Here is a 10,152-nt window from a genome sequence, read left to right as displayed (position 1 = left end):
CATTTGGTTTCATGAAGTCCATCTGAAATATTACATGTTTTTGTAACAGGAGATTCTATTGGAAAACATTTTAGAAAATAACTGCATGTTATTGGTAAATAAGGGTATTGGTAAATGTATTACTTAAAATATTTACTTCAAATTGTACTTCAATTTCATAGGGCCATAAAAGCCTGTCTCGGGTACAAAGACAAAGGTCCCCCGTATAGCCTGAACAGACTGGGTAAGTGCTGTTAGCGAGCACCTGTGAGGGCTGGCAGGGCACACGAGGGGATGGGTGGGCCAGCACCACGCCCGGCTGCCGTTATGCTCCCCCAGTGGTGATGTTTACACACCGCACCAGGTACTCGTTTGAGGCTAAGTCAACCTAGGGGAGGCCCAGGACCGGTTCAGATAATCGTCACTGGTGTTAGCCGTGGGCGGGAATCAAACTCGGGTCGCCAGGTTCGTAGCGCAGCGCGCTTACGGCTGCACGACCTCTCCCCACAGTCTGCTCCCCACACCTCCACATACTCTGCTGTATTTTCCAAGTGTCCCACATGTCTACAATCGCTTAGCAAGCTTGTACATGCCACTTATTTTGCTCATTTAAATTGAGGTCCACTGTACAACCTCCCTAAGTTTGTCATATCCTATAGATATTTTGTCATTCCGCTTCTTTGCCCAGAAAAGCCTGAATCTCTAAACGCTTGGTCCTGCCAAGTTTTTAGTAGGCGTGATGATGCTATGTGTACTCCCAATTTAGTAAGTTGCAGCATTGGGATATTAGGCTGTCGGTTACATTTGATGTTTTTACTGGTAGGAACCTCCTGGTTACACCAGCCCACAAGGGTTTATTGTGTTCGTCGTGCAGGGAGGGGCTGGGTGGGGAGGGTTGGGCTGGGTGGGGGGTGGGGCTGGGTGTGGAGGGGCTGGTCACCCCGTGGTGCCCTTATAAAACTCAACGTTTAACCTACTCACGCCGGCTTGTGCCCGCCCTCAGTCGGGCATATTTGCGGAATACACCACGCCGCCGTTGACCCTGCAGGCCATTGACCGAGCAACCCAACGTTCCTACCAGCTCCCTCCGCAGGAATGCGTTTTAGACATACAACTGAGGAAACGCATGAACAAGTGGTGAACATGCAAACACCACACATGGGCCCGAAGGGCCTTTGCTGTGAGCCACAAGTGATATAATTATGCTACCCTGCCGTATAAATGTCTCCATATAATTGGAGATATCTAAAAAAAAAATCCGTCAACTTAGTCAAAACTTTATAATGATCATATTATTGTGAGAATTTTATTTATAGATTTTTTTATTATTTAATTGTTTCCCTTCTACGTGACTTTACCGAAATAACCAAGAATATGAATCCCTGCAGTCACGAAAGCTTTAAATCAAAATGTATAATGATCCTTTCCATGCACACTTGGATACAACTTTTAGGAGTTGGTGATGTGGCCTTTAACTAACACGTCATTCACAGCTTGTCGGGGTTTGCGGTTTTAATCTAGCAGGGTGCCTTAGTTGATACTGCGCGTGTATTAACTATAAGCTAGTACAGTACGCGCCGTTTGCGTCTGTGGATGTGATGGAATTTGAATTTGATGTAATACGGAAAATTCGGGTTAAGGATTGTTCTCGGGAACCGAACCCTTCCGTAACCCGGGGAAAGCCTGGACAACCGAAGTGGCCATTACACTATGTAACGTGATTTTTGTTCCTGGGTAGTGTTATTTTGTAATTGCTTATGCCTCAAAAGTATAGGAAATGGCTATTATTCCCCACAAACTTTGCTTTTGTGACCAGGACTTTACGTGAAGGAATAACACAAATGCGCACGTTTTCTTATTGAAAATAGGTCAATTTCAAAATATCACTGTCCTGGTCACAAAGCAAAGTTTGTGGGGAATAAACGCCATTTTCTGTACTTTTGAGGCATAAGCAATTAGAAAATAACACTACCCAGTAACATTTTTTTGTTACGCAGTATTATCAGCACGAGTTACACAACGCATGTTACGTGGTGCCCTCTGGTGGCCATATGCAGTACTTTAAGTCGTACAATACCGTCATGTGGCGCCCTCTGGTGGCCATACGAAGGACTGCAAGTTACACAAAAACAAGACACCATTTCGTGGTGATCACGTCAATCTTAATTTGATTTGCCAATATAGCCCTCAATAAAGTAGGCATCGGTGCAAATTACAACGTCATCGCGGCGCTTGTGCCAGGCTACGTGCACTTCAAAGCCACGCGAAGTGTCGGAACGCACGCTGGCAGGAGGTTACGGGACAGACCCAGGTTCCTTGGGTTGACTGGCAGATGTGCCACCTCCTGTGCCAACGTGCTGCATTTTTGGCGCTCTGCTCGTTGTTGCTGAGCGTCGCTCCTCTGCCCTCCGCCGTTGTTGGAGGGCGACTGCAAATTGTACAACGACAGATTCCCCCGTATAGCCCTTAAAAGTCTCTTGGCGCAAGTGCCTGTTGTATTTGAGCAGTTCCCGGACACGTGAGGTCCTCTCGTGGGCGAATCTATGGCTGCAGATAATTGGGTGAAGCTGCATTGACAGCGGAGCACGAAAGCAATGAACGTTCACCACAACAAACGCCTCACATTCGTTCATATTACTGTGGCCTTAAACAAGAACAAAGCGTACAGGCGACATTTCAAGAAATGGCCCATTCTGTCCGAACCGGCGACTCCCCTCTTCAGCAGCGGTGATGACCTTCCGTCTTTCCAAGTAGGTGCGAGGCCTCGTCCCGTGACCTCTGGTGGTGGTGGTTGGAGTGGGACCGGAACCCTGAGAGGAGGAGGCTGTCTTCTCGTTCCGCTAAACGACCTTAACGAATATGGACCTCCACTAAATAACCTGACTAACATGGACCTCCACTAAATAACCTGACCAACATGGACCTCCACTAAATAACCTGACCAACATGGACCTCCACTAAATAACCTGACCAACGTGGACCTCCACTAAATAACCTGACTAACATGGACCTCCACTAAATAACCTGACCAACATGGACCTCCACTAAATAACCTGACCAACATGGACCTCCACTAAATAACCTGACCAACATGGACCTCCACTAAATAACCTGACCAACATGGACCTCCACTAAATAACCTGACCAGCATGGACTTCCACTAAATAACCTGACCAACATGGACCTCCACTAAATAACCTGACCAACATGGACCTCCACTAAATAACCTGACCAACATGGACCTCCACTAAATAACCTGACCAACATGGACCTCCACTAAATAACCTGACCAACATGGACCTCCACTAAATAACCTGACCAACATGGACCTCCACTAAATATCCTGACCAACATGGACCTCCACTAAATAACCTGACCAACATGGACCTCCACTAAATAACCTGACCAACATGGACCTCCACTAAATATCCTGACCAACATGGACCTCCACTAAATAACCTGACCAACATGGACCTCCACTAAATAACCTGACCAACATGGACCTCCACTAAATATCCTGACCAACATGGACCTCCACTAAATAACCTGACCAACATGGACCTCCACTAAATAACCTGACCAACATGGACCTCCACTAAATAACCTGACCAACATGGACCTCCACTAAATACTGACCCAATATGGATCTCCACTAAATACTGACCCAATATGGATCTCCACTAAATACTGACCCAATATGGATCTCCACTAAATACTGACCCAATATGGATCTCCACTAAATACTGACCCAATATGGATCTCCACTAAATACTGACCCAATATGGACCTCCACTAAATACTGACCCAATATGGACCTCCACTAAATAACCTGACCAACATGGACCTCCACTAAATATCCTGACCAACATGGACCTCCACTAAATACTGACCCAATATGGATCTCCACTAAATACTGACCCAATATGGATCTCCACTAAATACTGACCCAATATGGATCTCCACTAAATACTGACCCAATATGGATCTCCACTAAATACTGACCCAATATGGATCTCCACTAAATACTGACCCAATATGGATCTCCACTAAATACTGACCCAATATGGACCTCCACTAAATAACCTAACCAGCATGGACCTCCACTAAATAGCTTAACTGTATGTGGAGTGTTTGTGCAGCAGTTAAAGACTCCCATAGACTTTGTTAAAGTCTCCCATAGACTTCAATTTTGAAACTGGTTTCGAGACTGTCCGAATCGCTTACAAAGCGACTTGCAGATCTGAAAACCGACTAATTTTGGAGTCTCGAAGATCGTTCTATGCTTTGCAAATCAATGAGTCGGCTCATGACTACCGTGCTTTGTGGTACGTCGTGAATGGTCTGCTGCACACCAGCCACCCATCAACTAGTCAATCCGATCTGTGCACAGTACTTGTGACCTTCTTCGTCAGTAAAAGTGATGATCAAGACGGCAGTTTCCAACTTGAAGGCAACGCATTCTCCCGGTCTGCCATCTGAGTTTGATCAACCTGGAACAGATGCAAAACTCTAGACCCTGGCACCAACGTTGATGGCAGGGGTGTCGATGTTCACCACACGGCTGCCAAATAAAACATCGCCGCTCGACTACATCCACACGTCGATTATCAAACCACGCTAGGACGTGTTTGATTGTCTATCGAAATTGAAATAAATAAAAATAAATTTAACCGTTGGATAGCCACCGCCTTAGTGCTGCGTGGAAGCGAATCATAAAATAATACATTATTTAAATGCATGCCTACAAAGGGAAGCGTACTTCAATAGAGATTACCGTTGTGGAATATTTTAATACACACAATAGACAGGAAGGGCAAGATCAAAGGACTCACATAATGAAAATGCATAATGTACGTTGACTCAGTAATCCCCCCCCCCCACTTTACGCAAGAGCGCAGAAGCGTGGTCACCACATCTACGCCTCTATATAAGGAACGAAACAGGTGGACTTCTCCACAAATCTGGCTGTCGCCTGATGAAGCTAGTTGTAATTACTGGCGAAACGTCGCACTCAGATTGTAAATGTTGTGGCTTGGCTTTCCAACACACCGGTGTGCTGTGCTAGTGACGAATTGGCCACGTTCTGTTTACGTGACAACCCTCACTAGTTGGCTGTGTCGGGTGGTGGCGGGTTTTAACGACACATTTATACATGTACGTGATCTAACCCAAAAAACCTCTTATGGAGTGACAAGAATAACATGTTTGGTAACATACCAGAGTAGTTCACTCTTTGATGGTGGTATTACATATTCAGGACATCGGCTTTTATTCCTAAAATGTTGTTTTGGGGCTGACATCCCTGGCGTCGAGACAATGTTAATGGCTCACCATGCTGAGCAAGGCGAACTCGTTCATTCTTAACGTAGATGATCTCTTGGACCCTAACAGGGGTGTGGAAGAGCAATGGCACTGACTTGGCTCTGTAGGTGGTGGCACGAGGTACGGTTGTGTGTCAGCCACTTGTGCCACACACAGGGAGCGCAGGGTAAGTTAGCTTCTCCAAACGTATCTTTGTTATATTTTGGATACATCGATGGGTTTAAAAAAATGTAGTATCACGTTCTTCGCTTTTTTCGGTAAAGTCACGTAGGTAAAAAATTAAAATTTAAATTAATAAAAGTAAAATAAAAATAAAATAAAAATCACGACGTTTCGGAGGCAACACAAGCTTCCGTCTTCAGGTGGAACCGTCACAGCACGATAGCTGTATCAAGTAAGAGAAAAAAACCTAAGAATATGAATCCTTGCAGTCACGAAAGCTTCAAATCTAGAAATAACACGTTATCAATGCTGCCGTTGTCATGAGAATTGGAAATTGTTTACCATGTGTGCTTGCAATGCTTCTGGTAGACATCACCATTATTATTGTCAACCCACTGCTAGATTAAATGGTATACTGCTCCGAAGGGCGGAGATGATAAAATAGTGGACTTGCGCAAGTGTGTGGCCTTAGCCTTACTAACGGGTTTGTCAGAAAACGTGCCAGTGGTAAATGACCTGCTGTGACTTGCTCTGTGGGTATTGTGACAGCGCACGCAGAGGCATGCAATGGATCACTCGTGTCGCGTTTCAAGCGACACTTCAGTAGGGATGAGTTGGACAATTCGCACAAGAATAAAACGTGGACAATCTTCATGAATGACTTTGCTGTTGAAGTTTTCATTACCGATAACTATTGATGAGGTTTCAATTGATGTTTCGCCGGATTCCGGATACAATACACATTCTCGGTGAAGGAATACCTCTGGTTTAGATAGCATAATATGTCTGATCGTTTGACCATACTTCACCTCACTTCTTCTTGGTTCTTTCGGTAAAGTCACGTAGAACGGAAATAATAAAATAATAAAAATAAAACATAATAAAATAATTTTCTCGACGTTTCGGCCACAACGCAAGCAGCCGTCCTCAGGTGGAGAACAGGTCTGTCGAGAAGACAGAGTCTGAATGACACACCCCAGGCTTGTTAGTGCGCATGAACACAGAGCTGTACAAAATATGTTACGGCTAATGATGATAGACACAATGGCAAACATACATATCCAATATATCAACTGGCATGCATGCATTACATATATAAATATCAGTGTTGTTTAAATAGAAATAGTAAAATATATCAAACGTAAACAACATTTAAAATTATATAAAAATAGTAATTTAAAACGTGAGTAGAATACACATACTGTAGATTTAATATATATAGCCATACACTAACATTCCATTATTAGGAACTGTTTCTTGTTTGTTAACCTGAAAGTCCAAATTAAACAAAGCTCTAGATGAGGTCCAATAGGTGTGTGTGTAACATTCATCAAAACCTCCTGCAATTAGATTATACAACTCCATATGCGTGTAGAACCTGTATTGGTCACAACCTCTCCATGAACTTGCTAGGCTTTCATTGAAACAATCACCGTTTGTAGATATGAACAACTCAACACACATATCAATAGCACTGTGGCCTTAAAAGAAAAGGTAGACAAGACGCGACGTTTCGAGCAATGGCCCTTCTTCATGGAACATAGAGTGGTTAAGGGTTGGAGATTGCAATTCACACCATTGGTCCTGATAATAATGAATATTGAATTCATTGTTTTCTGATGAAACAGTTTTAAATTGGCATGTAAAAGTGACCTATTACATAGTAGCCGTTAAGCATATGTGAATCAGACATTATTCTTATACAAGATTTGGCGTCCTCTGGTCTAACACCGTTTGAGGCGAGTCTCAAAAGAAAGCTGTCTCTGGTGTGAACCAATCAGTTTCAAGGACAATGCATATATTATCAGAGTATGTTTTTGTTTGCATTCTGGTTAATGCGGACATGATTCCTTGTAAAAGGTTTCAGTTCGGTGTTTTAACATCTTAACACCTGTTTTGTTACCAGAAAAAAGGGGGAAAACCTATTAGCAAGATTGTATATGTTATGGGTATAATAATAGACTGTCGTTATTTGTACATGCCTATGCTAATAGGCTATTGCTTAGACCACCATACTCTACATGCTATACAAAAATGCCAAAGTAACATTTTGTAATTTGCCTTTGAATGTTGTAAAACTCTGCTTATAACCCACGTACTAATCTAACTCAAACCGTGATCATAGTGAGTATGTCACCCCACGACCACATCTTTCAGAATAATCTGGATTCTGTTCGAGTAGGAAGAGTAGTTCGTTGTCTTTGTCTAAATGGGAGTCTGAGCAGCAGATCCTGAAGTTAGCAATATTGCCACATGCTGTAGCTGGTGAGATAAGGGTCATGTGCTTGAACAACACTTCCACTGTAATTATTTCAGTACTAATCATAACCCAATGTCAGCTTGTCCAAGCAAAAATCCTGCTGATTCAGCACGGTGTGTTTTTTTACGCTATTAATCCTGACAAGCAAAGGTGAATAGTTATTTTGTTCAATTTTGACTTAAAACTTTCGTGACTGCAGGAATTTATATTCTACTAGCTGTACTACCCGGCTTCGCCCGGGACTTGTATCGACCACGGCCGGCCGCCTTTGTCTCCCCAGTGGCGATGTTAATACGCCACAGCAGTTACTCGTTTGAGGCTGAGTCGACCTAGGGGAGGTTCAAATAATGGTCACCGGTGGTGGCCGTGAGCGGGAATCGAACTGGGTTCGCCGGGTTGGTAGCGCAGCGTAGCGTTAAGCACTACACCCACCGCTCCTCACACACCACACACGCACAGACACACACACAGACACACACACAGACACACACACACAGACACACACACACAGACACACACACACAGACACACACACACAGACACACACACACAGACACACACACACAGACAGCACGCTAAGCACTACACTACCGTTCCCCCTACACAACACACGCGCGCGCGTCCATAGCTACACATACACGCGCTTGCTGCAGACACACACGACTTTCAGGGTGCGTACGGCAGTAAACAACTGAAATAATAAAGCGGCAATGCTACGCAAGGAACGCCTTAGACCTGCAACACATTTGTGTAATGCGAGCGTAAACACACAAACACATACAAACACATACACAATACACACACACATACATGCAGACACACAGACAGACACATAACACACATACATACACACACATACATACACAGAAACACATACACATACATAGACACACACATACATACACACAAACACATGCACACACGTACATACACACATACATACAGACACGCAGACATACACATAAAGACATACAAAAAAACCCACATACATACACACACATACACACAAACACATACACACACATACATACACGCATACATACAGACACACAGACATACACATAAACACATACACACATAGACATGACCCGGCTTCGCCCGGGACTTGGATCCACGATGCGCGGCCACCTTTGTCTCCCCAGTGACGATGTTCACACACGACAGCAGTTACGCGTTTGAGGCTGAGTCGACCTAGGGGAGGCCCAGGTCCGTTTAAAATAATCGTCAGCGGTGGTGGGCGTGAGTTGGAATCGAACTGGGGGCGCTCAACCAGCTTAATGACTATTTGTACAAAGAACATATAAAGAATCGATTATAATAAGCAGGCAACAGTCCACATTATAGACTGCCAGTACACGCACTCAGCTTCATAAGCAGGCTAGAGTGTACATGATAGAGTGGCAGTACGCTCACCGAGCTTAATAAGCAGGCTACAGTCTACATGATAGACTGGCAGTACGCTGACCCAGCTTAATGACTATTTGTACAGTGAACATTTAAATAATCGATTGTTGGCGCGTTGGGTTTAAAAGTAATATTAATTGCACACATTGTGGTGGGGGTGGAGTGAAGAGTACGAAAAACTTTGATGAATTTACCTCAGAGTGGCGTGGTGGGTGTCGAGGCCTAGTAGCGTGCAGAGCCTGCGGCCTCGCCAAAATTGGGCACCCGACAGAGGCAGGGTACGGGTGGCGTTCCTTCCCCCCCCCCCTCAGCGCTCCAACAATACTGTGTAATGGCTATTATTTAATTATTTACGGAGCCTATGAAAGTGGCGAAGGCGTGGCTAGCGGTTGGCAGGGGCAACCGCCGTCCAATGAAACTGCAGCCCTTGGCGAAGGCGTCGCTAGCCGTTGCCAGGTCCAATGAAAGCGGCGAAGGCGTCGCTAGCCGTTGGCAGGGGCAACCGGCGTCCAATGAAAGTGCGTATGGTCCGGAGACACACAGACACACAGACAGACAGATAGACAGACAGATTCGCGATTTTATATATATAGATAGTTCTTTCGTGTTCCTTATGACAACCACTTGTGTTGCGATCGAAACGTCGGGATATTTGTATTCACTTCATTTGTTTTATTGTATTGTCATTTTTTCTATCTACGTGACTTTACCGAAAGAACCATATCATTATTTTGTTCAATTCAGTAGTTAAAAATCGGATGAATTTGGATGTGATTATTATGCGAACAATTTCAAGAATTGCAGTGTTTCTTGGAAAGGGTATCACAGGCTCTTTAACCTCCACTTAGATTATGCCTTTAATTCAGCGGTCGGGAACCTATGGCTCGCGAGCCATATATGGCTCTTCTGGTGACGGCATATGGCTCCCAGACAATTTTGAGTTGAAAAAAATAATAATTTTAAAATAAAAATAAAATCAGTTTGGAACTGATTTTAAAATACTTGTGATATTGTTTAATAATACT

Source organism: Lethenteron reissneri, chromosome 32, assembly GCF_015708825.2.
Source record: "Lethenteron reissneri isolate LAM-NWPU_2019-01 chromosome 32, ASM1570882v1, whole genome shotgun sequence".
NCBI classification, from domain to species: Eukaryota; Metazoa; Chordata; class Hyperoartia; order Petromyzontiformes; family Petromyzontidae; genus Lethenteron; species Lethenteron reissneri.
Note: the sequence above shows the minus strand (reverse complement) of the source record.